This window comes from Melospiza melodia, chromosome 3 (assembly GCF_035770615.1).
Source record: "Melospiza melodia melodia isolate bMelMel2 chromosome 3, bMelMel2.pri, whole genome shotgun sequence".
In the NCBI taxonomy this organism is placed as follows: domain Eukaryota; kingdom Metazoa; phylum Chordata; class Aves; order Passeriformes; family Passerellidae; genus Melospiza; species Melospiza melodia.
The window spans coordinates 21580051-21593946 of NC_086196.1; the positions used below are offsets into that span (position 1 = coordinate 21580051).

Genomic DNA, 13896 nt, shown 5'->3' on the forward strand with positions numbered 1-13896 from the left:
ATTAAAAAAGGTCTCTGAAGTTGCTTAGGCAAGGGATGGCACCATTTCTACACTGAAGAGGTACAGAAAAATTTTCCTCAGGGGATTGGAGCTGACTTGAAGGAGATTGCCTGTGACTGGGGGGCTTGGTCAGGTCATTGGATGTGGGCTGAAAAGACCCCCCTTTATCCACGCTGAGCCCCTTCAAAGCTCTTCCATCCCCAAGGGACACACATTGTTCTGCCTGTGCAGAGCATTCCTCAGCTGGAACCTCACCTTAAACTGGTACTACAACCCTGATATCAATGTTTTGTTGTTTCTTTTTAAACCCTGCTGCCTTCCCTCCCACTACCTCCACTTTTCTATTTATTTCCTCTGTGTCTGAGTGTTTTCATTTATGAAGATAAAAGCCATGGAGAAGTGAAAGTGAGAAACTTTCCCACTTGAATTTCCACAAAGGCAAATCCTTGACCCTGAGCTGCCAGAGAAGATCCTTGCATGGTGGCAGCATGCCTGGTCCCAAAGAGGGACACAAAGGCCCCATCTGTGTGAATGCAGTGTCCAGGCACTGGTGCCCAGCTGTCTGCACGCTCATCTTGGTGGGACAGCCCTAGACACATACTTGGCTACAGCTCCCCCCAAGCAATTCCTGGGGTGTATTCAGGGCTTAACCCAACACAGGAGCCATGCCCAGCAGCAAACTGGATGCACACATTCCTTTAAAAGGTAAAAGTGTCACAGGATGGATGCAGCCTTATCATACCGTGCAACCTCAAGGTCAGGGAAAAGGCAAAGAAGACTTTTATAAGACAAAACTGAAAGTGATGATGTTTCAAAATGGAAATAAAAATGTTCTCTCTCAGCAATGCTGAGCTTTGACTCCCTTGACAAATTCCAGACAAATCAAGGCAAGAGCGTGCTCATTTGGACAGACAGTGGCTGAAAGCCATTCCTTCAGGGAAGCTGGCACAGCATGCCCAGCACACAGAACAAACCATGCTCTGCCTATTCCCACCTGCCACCAGAGCCCTGTGTTCAGCAGGGTCAGCTTCTCTGGGGGATGTCCCTTGGGCACTGCAGGGCACCATTTGGAAGGGAAATGTAAAGAGCCCCGTGTCACATGCACTATAAAAATAGCTACATCCATCTACAGAGCCTCTGCCCTGCTTTTCAACTCAGTCCCACGTCCTCCCTGGAGCTACAGCTCCCAAACAGATCTGACTGTGCAGAACCTGTGTCCACACCGTGGCTGGGCAGGACTGTGGTTCAGGCATCTTGGTGCAGACCACTTCATGGGCCAGTTTGGTGGAAATGTGGAGTTGTGGAAGGCACCAGGTGCCTTCCCTCCTGTCCCACCTGCTCTGCTTCGGCAGAAGGTCACAACAGGGCGGCACAGGAGCAGTGCCAGGCACCACAGCTGGATTGGGCAGCTGGTGTGTCACAAGAGCCCAGACTCCAGGATGCATCCCAAGAATTCCATCCCCTGAATGCAGTTGTCATTTGGGTAAGCCACCCATGGCAGCCATCACCAGGGGACTTCGGTGACTGCTCATATTTCTGCTCTTACCGCAAATTTGCAAAAGGCCTTGAGATCTCTGGAGCAGCCCCATAGTTCCAAAAGGGCTGCCCAAGCCATGAGCAATTTGCTGCTGGGGTTGCCTGGGCTGTTGCTCCCTGAGATCCTCAGTCTTCCCATGCCTCACTTGTGCACCACTGAGCACAGGGAAGGAGACATCCTCCTGCCATCTGGTCAGGCTGTGTAGGAGGAAAAAGCAACCCCATAACTCAAACCAGGACAGCCCTGCACGGTGTGAGGGCAGTGCTTCAGGGGCAGCAGCCTTAGGAATGAGCAGCAGTGCCTCTCTCCCCTCCCATCTCCATGTGCCCTCCAGCCACTCCTTTCCCCTTTTCCTGGTGCCCATCTCCTTCCCACTGAGCTGAGCTGCAAGCCACTGCTCTGCCTTTGCCTTGGCGGGCTCCTCATTGACTCTGGGTCAGAACCTGTGCTGGGGCCCTTCTCCCCAGGCTCAGTCTTGTTGAGAATCCAAGCAGACAGGGACTGGCCTCTGTGCTGGGTTTTATCATTACTCATCCAGCTTGGGCAGGATAGGACAGGGTAAAGGTTGCACAAGGAAGATGCTTGATGCCTTGTAAAGGGCCAGCCTGAAGAGCACTGAAATCCTTGGAGGATCTATTGCCTAAGGATGCCTTCATGACTCACAGCAATGAAAAGGAGCCTTGCTCTCTGTACTGGGCCCTGAGCTGCCATACAAAGGCATCTCAAAAGCATCCTGGGCTGGGCTGATTGGTAAATGGCAAAGTTCTCAGGTGTTTATGAGTGAAAGGTGTGTTTGATGACTAGGCTATAACGTGTTAATGCCTGCTGTGCCCTGATGTGCAATGTGTTCACTATTTTATAATTAGCCCCCAAGATTTGTTTCAAATCAGCCCTGAAGGATAATAGCCTGTATCTAAAAACCTCCTGTGTCAAATAGTTTCAGGACCCTCACTGTGCTATCACTCAGGGACTGAAATCTGCAATCAAAAGCTCTGCTGAGCCTCCACTTTCCTTAAAACATTTCCCTCCTTGAGTACAATCTTCACATCAGCAGCAGGAATGCATCAGCTCCTTCATTGCTGAGCAGCACCAGCACAGCTGTGCATGGCTGTGATTTTAAGTTGTGATATGGAGGAGCTGATATGGAGCTGCTTTCTCAGCAGTAGAACTCCTGTCCCTGCTTAACCACTCACATTTACTCCTGGCTTTAGCCCCCAGCCTCAAATCAGCATTGGCACACCCTGGGCTTGTGCACAGAGAGGGCCCACGGGGTGGAGGAGCAGAAGAAAGGGCAGCAGATCTTGGGTTTGTGCTCACAGCAGCTCCTGTTGTGTTGGATGAGTGGAACTTGATGTGTCTCAGAGACCCTTAGCAGCAAGGGGAGGGACGTGGGAGTATTCCTGTGGTGCAGTCTGGCTGCCCACGAGTGCAGGAATGGAAGAGAAAAATCACACTGGAAAGAATTGTTCATCCATACCAGTCTCACTCCCAGCCTTGTCTGCGCCTATGTGCTCTGCTGGCATCATGAGAACTCCAGGTGGGCCTGGCTAAATGCACTGAAGGGTGTGAAATTGGTTATTCCCTTTCCTACTAATCCTCCTTCCCCTCCCAACACCTCCACCACTGGCCTCCTTCAAAATCTCATGTCAGATTCTCAGGATCTCTGTAATCAAACAACAAACCCAGCAATCAGTAGAGGTCTCCATGTACCTGTTCTACTGAACAGAGGCATCTGCCATGGTCTCTCCTGGCAAATGCCCATCCCCTGAGCAGCCCTGAGACCCCTGGACATTCTGTTGTTTTGATCCAAAAGCTGCCAGGCATCTTGGAAGCCAGATTTTCTTTCAAAAAAAGTCTGTGTTTCCAAAACAAAACTGCAGGATTTTGCTTTCTTTAATGTTGTTTGAGGTTCTCTTCTAATCCCACATGAAAATAACTCTGCAAATCCCAGCATAATTTCAAGGAAGCGGGGCTTCCCAGTCACCTCTGGCATTGTCAGCCCTCTTTTACCTCCTTTCTGTTGTGCCTCCACTTGCTGAGACTTGGAGGCACCACTGTGCTGGTTTTAGGGAACACTGTGCCAGTTTTCAGAAGAGCAAGAAGCAAGAGGACAAGGTTTTAAACTGAGCCAAAGTCCAGGAGTTTCCATATCCTTCTATGTAATTGCTTCCAGCACCTTGCTTCTCTTCTTCTGTTAAAGATGGGCTCTCCTTGAGGTCTTCCCATGGAGGGGCTGCTGTGGGGCAGTAGCCCATGTGTCAGAGCTTTACAGGGTGCAGGATGATCCAGACCTACTGAAGCAATAACCCCCAGTTAGCCTGAAATGGTGCAGATAGCTCCAGGCAAAATAAAAGTCTGTTTCCCGAACTGGAAACTGGAGGGAGAGCTGCTAATTCCAGTACTGATCAACTCTGCCACTAGACTGAGGGAAAAAAAATTAATATAATTGCTGTTAAGAGCTGGGGATTGTAGAAAGACTGGTGGGATAATCAGTGAGAGAGCAGTTGTACCATGGCCTGTCTCTCTTCCAGCAGCGTAGGAAGAATATTTCTCCATGCTGTGGGATGTAGAGGAGAACAAGAAACACAGGCAGTGCCTATAGAATGGGGACTCACTGTGTCTAGAAGAGGATTTGAGGGATTTAGGGGGATCATCTGTACCAGCTCTCAATGTGATGTTGCAGCAAAAAGGACTGAGACTGCAGAACAGATGGGAAATCTGTGCTTTAGTCAAACACAAGCTGTTGGACACAACAGGAGGAGCTGGTTACATCTTATAATTCTGTGTCAAACAAGAAAGCAAATGAGATGTTCCAATGGAGTGTAAGTTTTTGATTTGCCAAGGGTCACACATGATATTTATCATAAAAAAAGAAATGTGAAGACGTCTGTTAAGCCCTGTGGCCAACATCCATCTTCTGAATCTTTCTCTCTCTTGAACGAGAAATATCAGTTTTCATCGCTTTTCCTTTCTTTTCTCTCCTTAGACTGGAGTGGGCTGGCTGAGAAAGCTGTGGTTGTGAAAGGCTGCACCCAGCACTGGTATTGGGAAAGCTGCTTTTGAGCAGAAATTCTGATTACAGCACAACCTTGTCCTGCTGCACTTTGCACTCAGTCCTGCTTGGATCCTATAGCACGAACCTTCTGCAGATTCTGCTGCAATGGGAAACATCACTCTCACTCCAAAGGTTCTCCTGGTCCCTGCTATCATTATCCTGTCTCTCATATAATTTGCTCTGCCTCCCTGCCCTGCAGCAACAGTGGGTCACCAGTGAAATGGGCTCAGAGCTTGGATTTGGTTTGGAAAAACATCCAGAAGGGAGAATGCTCCCGGCGTGCTGGCAGCACTTGTTAACTCAATGTCAGAGCTGCTACGCCAGGGACGTGGGAAGTGACATGCAGCTCATCTGGGAAGCTTGGCAGCACTTTCCCTGCAAGCAGCTCAGCTGTGCTCCTCAGGGAGGGAGGAGGAAGTGTCCTCATTTCCCCACGAGCACGAGGCACAGTGTGCTCCAGCATGTGTGCATGAGAGCTGTACCTTCACCTGGGATGGGACCAAGGGACATTTCCTTCCCTCTTACAGAACCACGTCACAAGGGAGGTTGTAGTAATACACAAGAGATCAAAGATATTTTTCTGCTAGAGGGCTGGGAAAAGAAGGGTTATAAGGTGCTTTCCCATCCAAGCCTTTGGGAACTCTGCTGGAATTGCAAAGAGCCTCTATGCTCCTGCTGGCCAAGATGTGAGCTGCCTGGGAGGGACAGGAGCTGCTCCAGGGAGCAAAGCCATGGACAGGGATGCTGGCAGGTTCCTTGCAGTGTGAGAGGGACCCTGGAGAGCAGCAGGGAAACCATGTGAGTCAGCAAATTCACCTTCTCAGTCATTGCTGAGCTCATGCTCCTAGCTCCTCCTTTCCACACCTTGTCACCCTCAGCTCTTCAGCACAAAGCCTGAGCCAATGTCACCACAAAAGCAAGGACAGCCCAGAGAGCTGTGGCTCATCTTCCCGTGTTGAGGTCTCCATGCTGACCTGTAATCAAGGAAATTGCAGCCTCCAGATCAGGACCAAGGATGACATTCAGTCCTAGGAGAAGAGGGAGGAATGAATCTGGTTTCCCAGGGCTGCTCCCTGTAAGTGGGGGGGGAAAGCATGAGGAGTTTGTTGGAGCACCCATTTCTCAGCGGAAGAGAGGTGTCTTCAGCCCAACAAGTCTGAAGACTGAGATAAAGGGATGGTGGAAGGACAGTGGTACCAGCACATCTCCTGCTTGCTGCTGCCCAGAGAGTGCTGAGTATTCCATTGATCCATGTGCCAGGACAAGGTGGGGCAAGCCAGTTGGGCCACAGTCCCTGAAGGACCCTGTGCACAGCCAGGGCTGCAGCCATGCCCTCGGCCTGGGCACTAGGAATTCTGTGGCTCTGTCTCGGCCAGCTCTCAGCTCCCTGAGCATTCAGTCCTCCAATATTGTCTTTCTCTCCCTCTATCACAGACATTTTTGGCATTACTGATGCTCATTCATTTTTAACGCTGAATACACTTTTCCTGCCCAAAGCCTTCCCTAAACATCAGCTAATGAAGCTTCTGTGCTCCCCTCAGAGACTGGCATTGGATGATGATCCCTGTACCAGGGATTTGCCCAAGAGCATGAAACAGCTCAGCTCCAGAGCTGCTCTTGGGCCTGGAACTGGAGAGCCCCAGGGCTGTGCTCAGACAGGTGGGTGTGAAGCATCCCACCCCTTCCCCTGGGAGGGACACACACAAGTGGGGGTAAGGTCTTCACCCAGCGTTAGGGGACAAAGGACTGATGGTCTGTATGGGCCAAGCTGCACACCCAAACTGCCATAGCAGATGTCAAGTCATATTGGGGTACAAACTGAAAGAGGGGAAACCAAGGTTAGATATAAGTAAGAAATTTTTTTCTGTGAGGGTGGTGAGACACTGGAACAGGTTCCCCAGGGAGATTGCAGATTCCCCAACCATAGAAGGGCTCAACACAAGGTTGGATGGGACTTGGAGAAACCTGGTCTAGTGGGAGATCTCCCTGCCCATGGCAGGGGGTTGGAATTAGATAATCTGTAAGGTCCTTTCCAGCCTCAAATACTCTGTGACTCTGTGATATACAATATAGAGGATAAGAAGTGTGGTCCTGCCTGTCTGTACCAAGCCTGTCAGCTACAACTGCAGAGGTGTTTTGCTCCCAGCAGAGACCATCCATCAAATTAAGGCTCTGAGCAGCAGTTCCTTGGTAAAGGATGGGTGTTATTAGCTCCAAAGCTCTTGTGTCTAAAAGGCAAAATAATTCACCAGCCTGCTCCTGTTGCCCTGGTGTGCCTGGCCCAGGGAGCATCCCAGAGCCAGGAGCTATCTGCATCCCAGCACTAACAACCTTCATCATCATCATCATTATTATTACTAATATTATTACCACTGTGATGGTCTCCCCTGTGCCTGCCTGCAGTTTCCTAGAAAGGGCAGGTCACTAAAGCAGTGAACAGCACACAGTACAAGCACAGCTGAGGGAGCTGGGAGGGCACTTCTGTGAAAAAATTATTCCTATTTTCCAGATAGAAGCTTTGCTTCCAAGTGGCAGCTGGATCACATAAGACAAACCAGGGAGCAGGAGCTGCTTTGATCTGCTGCGTGGAGCTGGAGCATCTCATCACTGGAACCCAGAGGTTCCAGGCATGGCTCAGCACAGAGGGATGCCTGTGCCTGCAGGCTGCTCTGCACATTTCCAGCCAAGCCCATTGAAGGATACCTCACTCTTTATGTCAAGTTGTTCCTTAATGTGTTTTCTTTCCTAGGTGGCATTTCGAGAAATACATAAATGTCACCGGTGTGTTAAAGGAAAGACAGATGAAATACAGTGAAAGGCCCATAAAAATGAAATGTGTGTATGCCTCAGCCTCCCTCTTTTCCACTCATATTTTTCTTTGTTTTCATCTAGAGTGGAGCAGCTACAGTAGGAGCAAAACCAGCAGGAAGGAACTGGGCAGAGAGCAGGTGAGGAATGGGGCATGTCAAGTATTTTCCCTAAGCCCAGAAAGTCTATGGGTTAAGGTGGTAAAATGTGTCAGTGCCAGCATGACCCTGGTGTAAGGTGTTTTCAATCAGAGCAGCAGATTCAAGCTGTCCTCTCCCCTCCAGGGCAGGGTGTGCAGGGCCTGGCCATTCCTGCAGCCCCAGCCCCACACACCTCCTGCTCTCCCCCATGATCCCAAGGGACTGCATCCCCCAGCTCCATGTGTAACACGGGGTTGCAGGGATGCTGGATGTGTTTATCATGGTTATCCAGGAGCAGGAATGCTGTAGCCATCACTGCCAGTGCTGTTCCACTGCTTTTCAGGTCAGTAGGGGCAAACCCACAAAGGATTGTGTACCAGGGTTTGGGCTGCTTAAAATCCTTCTGAATGGGATGCTATAGAGCAATATCAGCTTTTAATGGTGCTTTTCATTATCCCACAAGTCCTTCCAGTGCCTTGAGTCACACCAGTTATTTGGAGTGTCAGTGTGGGGAAATATTCACAGGCACAGATTGCCCAAACAATTTGTCAATGCTCCACCCCTGGAAGTGTTCAAGGCCAAGCTGGATGGGGCTTGGAGCAACCTGGGCTAGTGGAAGGTGTTGGAGTTGGAACTGGATGTTCTTTAAGGTCCCTTCCAACCCAAACCATCCTACAATTACATTAATAAATAACACACTCTGGGCTTTCCTGGGTGAGGCATATGTGGGCACTGCAGTACCAGGAGATGCTGCAATGAGGTTGTGCAGATCCATGTGCTGGGTTGGCATGGCCAGGTTTTGGTTGGGGGAGAGCCACAGGAGTGGCTTCTGTGAGAAGCTGCCAGAAGCTTCCCCCATGTCCAGCAGAGCCAATCTCTGGCAGCTCCAGGATGAACCCACTGCTGGCCAAGGCCAGGCCAGTTAGAAATAGTGGTAATGCCTCTGTGATAATATATTTAGGAAGAAGAATAAAATGTTATTGAGCAGGTGTAATTGCAGCCAGAGAAGAGCAGAGTGAGAACACGTGAGAGGAAGAGCTCTGCAGACACCCTGACACTGCAGACACACTGACAGCTCGGCAGGTCAGTGGAGAAGGAGGAGCAGGAGCTGCTCCAGGCGCCAGAGCTGGGATTCCCCTGCAGCCCATGGAGACCACGGGAGAGCAGAGATCCACCTGCAGCCCATGGAGACCACGGGAGAGCAGAGATCCTCCTGCAGCCCATGGAGACCACGGGAGAGCAGAGGTCCTCCTGCAGCCCATGGAGGAGCCGCCAGTGCAGCAGGTGGATGCCTGGGAGGAGGCTGTGAGCCCGTGGGAAGGCTGTGCTGGGGCAGGGTCCTGGCAGGGAGCTGTGCAGAGAGAAGACAATGCTGGAGCAGGTTTCCTGGTAGCATTGCGACCCTCTGGGGCCCCACGATGGGGCAGCCTGTTCCTGAAGGACTGACCCCGTGGAAGAGGGACCCACAGTGCAGCAGTCTGGGGAGCACTCTTGCCCATGGGATGGACTCATGCTGGAGAAGTTCCTGGAGCACTGTCTCCCATGGGAGGGACCCCAGGGTGCAGCAGGAGAGCGACTCCTGTCCCTGAGCAGTGGGAGAAGCCACGGGTGATGAACTGACCATAACCTCCCCTCCCTGTCTCCCTGAGATGCTGGGGGAGGAGGTACAGCTGGGAAAGAGGGAGAGGTGAGGGGAATGTATTTTTAAGGTCTGATTTTGCTTCTCATTTCCCTTCTCTGGTTTTGTTATTCATAAATGAAATTAATATCTCTAATTCAAGTCTGTTCTGCCTGTGACGGTATGTGGTGAGTGATCTCCCTCTGTCCTTGTCTCCACCCATGAACCCTTTGTTACATTTTCTCTCCCCTGTCCATCTGCAGAGGGGAAAGATAGAGAGGCTTTGATGAGTGCCTGGCATCCAGCCAGCACCAACCCACTACACCCACAATCTTAGCTGGCTGTTTTTTGAAAATTAAACCCACAGACAAAATGTGCAGCAGATATTTAGTGTTTAGGTGATGTGTAATGATGCAGAGCTGTGTGTGTGCCTGGGGAAGTTAGAGGGGAGTCTGCAGCCTTGATTTCCTGGACCATATGTTACCCCAGATTTGCCAGGGAGGAGCAGCAGTGTGCAGAGATGGACACACTTAGAGGGCAATGTTTATTCCCTGAGACCTCATCTCACCCTGCAGTATTATGTTGGATAATCCCAGAGTGATAATGGGAGTGATTTTTGCTTCATCACCTTCTTTGCTTCAGCCTTGCTGGCAGGGGAGTGGTTATGTCACATCCTGACCTCAGCAAAGCAGGAACACTTCTGTTCCCAGTCACAGCCATGGAAACAGTTTTCTAGGGGTTTTTTATTTATTTTACTTTCATCTCTTCAGCCTGGGGATGTTCTTACTGCAACGAGTCACTGGGTGCATATATAAGAGACAATACTTGGCTAAATGCACAGGGGAGCACAAAGAAACACTAAAATGTACCAGAAATCAATATATTTACACTAGATTTCACTTCTGGTGGTTTCAAGCTGTTCATCAAGCCAAAGTTGTTTTTTCTACTTTGTGCATGAGCATTTATAAAATCAACATGTACAGCCTACAAGCAAGTGTATTCTTGTGTCCCCACAGTTTACTGCCTTCCTGGAATTACCCCTCTGTGAGTCCAGAACAGATGTCGACTTCAAACTTATAATAAATCCACCAACCGTCCAGCCTTGCATGCAGACATGGTGTCATTTTTTTTTTTTTTTGTTTAAATTGGACAGAATACAAACAAAGGAAAGAATTTGTTATCAACAACCAAAAAGGGAGAGAGAGTTTTTTTCACACACGAGCGTGTGAAAAGCCAGAAGGCAAAGCGGAGATGGGAATCTGGTGCCTTGGAAAATGTGCAAGCAGTTTTATGTGTCAGTCATATTTTACTGTCTTGTCCACTGTGTCATGAATCTCTGCCTGTATCTGCATGTAAAAATGCCACAGCCTAATTATTAGCTATTAATTATATGCTGGATTCAAGCGAGAATTACCATAATGTGCCACAGCATCCATAAATACGAGATCCAAGAGGGGCAGAATGGCCTTTTGTTTCCCTCTGCAGAATTATATGCATGACCCAGTTTTTTTCTAATACTGCAGTGGCAGGAGAGACATAGCATTGTTTGTTCCACACAAAATGGGGAGGGGGGAAGGGCTCTATTTTGAAATGTACAGTAAATAAACTCTTGCATTGCAGAATAAGACCGGAGAAAGGATGCTCGAGCCGCTTGCTCCAGCCAGCCACATTTGCAGAGACATCTCACAGTTAATTATAATACTTGCCTGAACAGTCTGAGGCCACTCTCAGAATCTAATTTTCATGTTAAATACCCCTTTACTGCATGCTGGGTCTCCTGTTTGTGATGCAGGTTGGCTTAACCTGCTGGTTTGGGAGGGGACCTGTGAGTCCCAGCCCCTGGTGCCTGCAGGGTTTGGAGGGGCTTGGGGTTCCCTGGGTGCCAGTGGAAAAGAAGAGGGCTCAGTGCTCAGGCTTGGATGCCTGTGGGACACCAAAGCTGGGAGGTGCATGATCCTTACCCCCAAATACCTCATTCTTCAAACTCTGTGGTCACTGGGATGAGCAATGAGAGAAAAGGCAGCCAATTCTGGCTGGAAATGAAGATTTTGGTGGCTGAATTTTCACAGCTGAGAGCCCCACACCTTGGGCAGAAGTCTATAATTACAGGAGAAGAGGGAGGATCCAGTTTTCTTGGAGAAATTGCTGGCCTAAGGGTGGCCCAACAAAGGGAAAAGGACAATGCAGTGATTATCAACTTCCCCCAGGAGTCAAGGAGATAAATAAATACACCGTGAATTCTTCGACACAGTCCCAATGATGACAAAATTGCCAGAGAATGCACAGCACAGAAACCTATTTCTGTCCTTAAGGAGCAAATCTGGGAAGAGCAGAGGAAAGGAAGGCAGTCCCAGAAGGGTACACAGCAGGGCCTGGGATGTGACCATGGCAGAAGAGCTGAGGAGGAGGAGGAGGCAGGAGAGGATTTTCCAGTTAACAACGACAGTGAAAGTGAGGGATGTTATTTTAAGTCCCCACAACTGGAAATGAGACAGAATCCCAGTCCGGTGAATCCCTAGGATGCTGGGGACAACACTTCAGCTCAGATGGACACACAGTACATTCACCAGGCTCCAACCACGAGGAGCCAGCTGGGAACTGAAGGAACAGTGATTTCGGGGAGAGCAATCACAAAGTGGCAGACTTAATCTTTCTCACAAGGAGAGAGATGCAAGAGCAGGGGTAGAGGGAGGCTGGACCCAAACCAGGTGATTTTGGCACCCATGGGGAAGCTGTGGGTACCTCCTGAGGGAGAAGGAGAGCCAGCACAGCAGGGAAAAGGCCTAAGGACACTGGGTGGTTTATCCTGCCAGGAGGAAGGCAGAGAACATGAACACTGAGCCCAACACCAGAGGCCCTGCTGCAAACCCAGGGCAGAGGGAGGTGGGACTGTGGGAGCTCATTGTGTATTTACATCAAAACCTGCCCCACTGTGAAACCACACAGCCTGAATGAGTTTCAGCTAGCACGGGTGGGAAACCAGCAGGAGGATCTGTAAACACATCAGGAGAAGAAAGAGGAAGGAGAGGAACCAAGGGATGACTTGGGAAAGGCCAGTGCTGTGTTCACAAAAAAGGTTCCTTGTCATCAGCTGACTGTAATTACCAGTTAATCAAACCAAGGGGTAGAGCAGAAAGAAGTCATCCAGAGGTGGTTTAGGTGGGACAGAGGAGATGGAGTCAGCAGAAGCAGAGGATGATCCTGCGGGAGGTGAGCAGTGGAAGGAGTTGGGATGTTCTTCCCAGACACCCTGGGCTAGGAAATACCCTAGGGAGCAGGAACCAGCAGGCACAACATCTCCCTTTAAAATGCAGGATTTATACATCAGAGCCTAACTCTGAGTCTTGGAAAAGACCCAGAACAAATTATTAAACAAACAGCTGATACAAAGCCAGAGGAAAACATAGGAATAAGAAGAGAAGATAAATTTGTCAAAAATGAATTGCCCAAACCAGAGCAATGTTCAACTCTGGCTCTCTCGTGGGCAGCTGAAATGTGCCATGATTTAAGCCAAGCTTTTGAGATAGTCCCATCTGACATTTTACCAATTCCCTTAAATTAAGGAAATATGAGAAAGTGAATTTAGGGACAATTTAATAAAATACAGCTGGAGTCACTGCAGATAGTTTTCAGTCACACAAGGAGGAGATTTTGAGCAGGGTCTTCCTGGATCAGGCATAAAGGTGATCTTATTCAGCATATTCATTTACTGACCCAAGCCATGGTCTAGGGAATGCTTTTCTAAAATATGCAGGTTGTGCTGGATGTCAAGCACCTGGGGGACTGGATGAGAATTCAAAACTGCCTGGAAAAATTGGAGAAAAAGCCTGACTTGAATCAGTTGAAATCCAGTAAATAATACAAAGTATGGCTCTGACAGGAGCATATCAAACACACAGTACCCACCAGGGAGCTCCTACCCAGTGATAGTACAGCAGAAAAGGAAGGAGAATGGCAATTCACAAAGGATGGGGGTGAGAAATCTGCAGTTGGGAAAACACCAGCAGAAGCAAATCTCCTTTCTGGATGCAATATTGGAGTGCTGTGTGTAAGCCAGAGGAGGTAATTGCTCAGCTTGCCTCCATGCTGATAAGGTCTCAGCTGGACCAAGTCTCCTATTTAGGGCACGCTTTGGCAAAGATGTTAATTAATTAAAAAAGATTAAGATAGGAAAAAAGTAGAAAGGTTGGAGGATTTAACTTTGTTTTGCCAGGAAGGGGAAGCTGTGATAAAAAGCTCCTGGATACAGCCAATTCTTGCAAAGAGCAGATATTCAAGTGTTGCAAGAGGCAATCACATTAAATTGCATCAGGGCAGGAGCTCCATCCCTGTTAACCTTTTATCTGCCTTTTTCTGTCCCTTGTCCCCCAGCACACCCTCTTTGGGTGCAGGGATCTGAGCAGCTCATGGGGCTCACTGGCTGCACTGGGGCTGAACACAGCAACAGGGGGTACCTGGTGCCCCACTCTCCATCTCCCTCCCCTGTGTCCCCTCCTGCCCAGGGTTCCTGGGCTCTGGCAGGGACACCTTGGCTGGACTGCCTCACCCAGACACACAGATCTGAGCACTGCTGAGCACAGAAGCAGGGAAAAGGCAGCCGTGGCTCTGCAGCAAAGGCAGCAGGACAGGGGTCTGGAGCTTGATGGTCCAGCTTAGGCACCAGATAATGTGTGTGTGTGGCCACCCCTGGAGTGGGTCTTCCAGCCCCTGCCTCAGCCCCTTGGACTCTAATGTGGGC

The 13896-nt window shown here is 49.5% G+C and overlaps 1 long non-coding RNA gene across 1 annotated transcript in view; it reads right to left on the reverse strand.

Moving 5' to 3' along the window:
* The window catches only part of LOC134415506 (uncharacterized), a 32005-nt gene that overhangs the window by 4214 nt on the left and 13895 nt on the right, over nucleotides 1-13896 (reverse strand). The gene's annotated exons all lie outside the window — the stretch shown is intronic.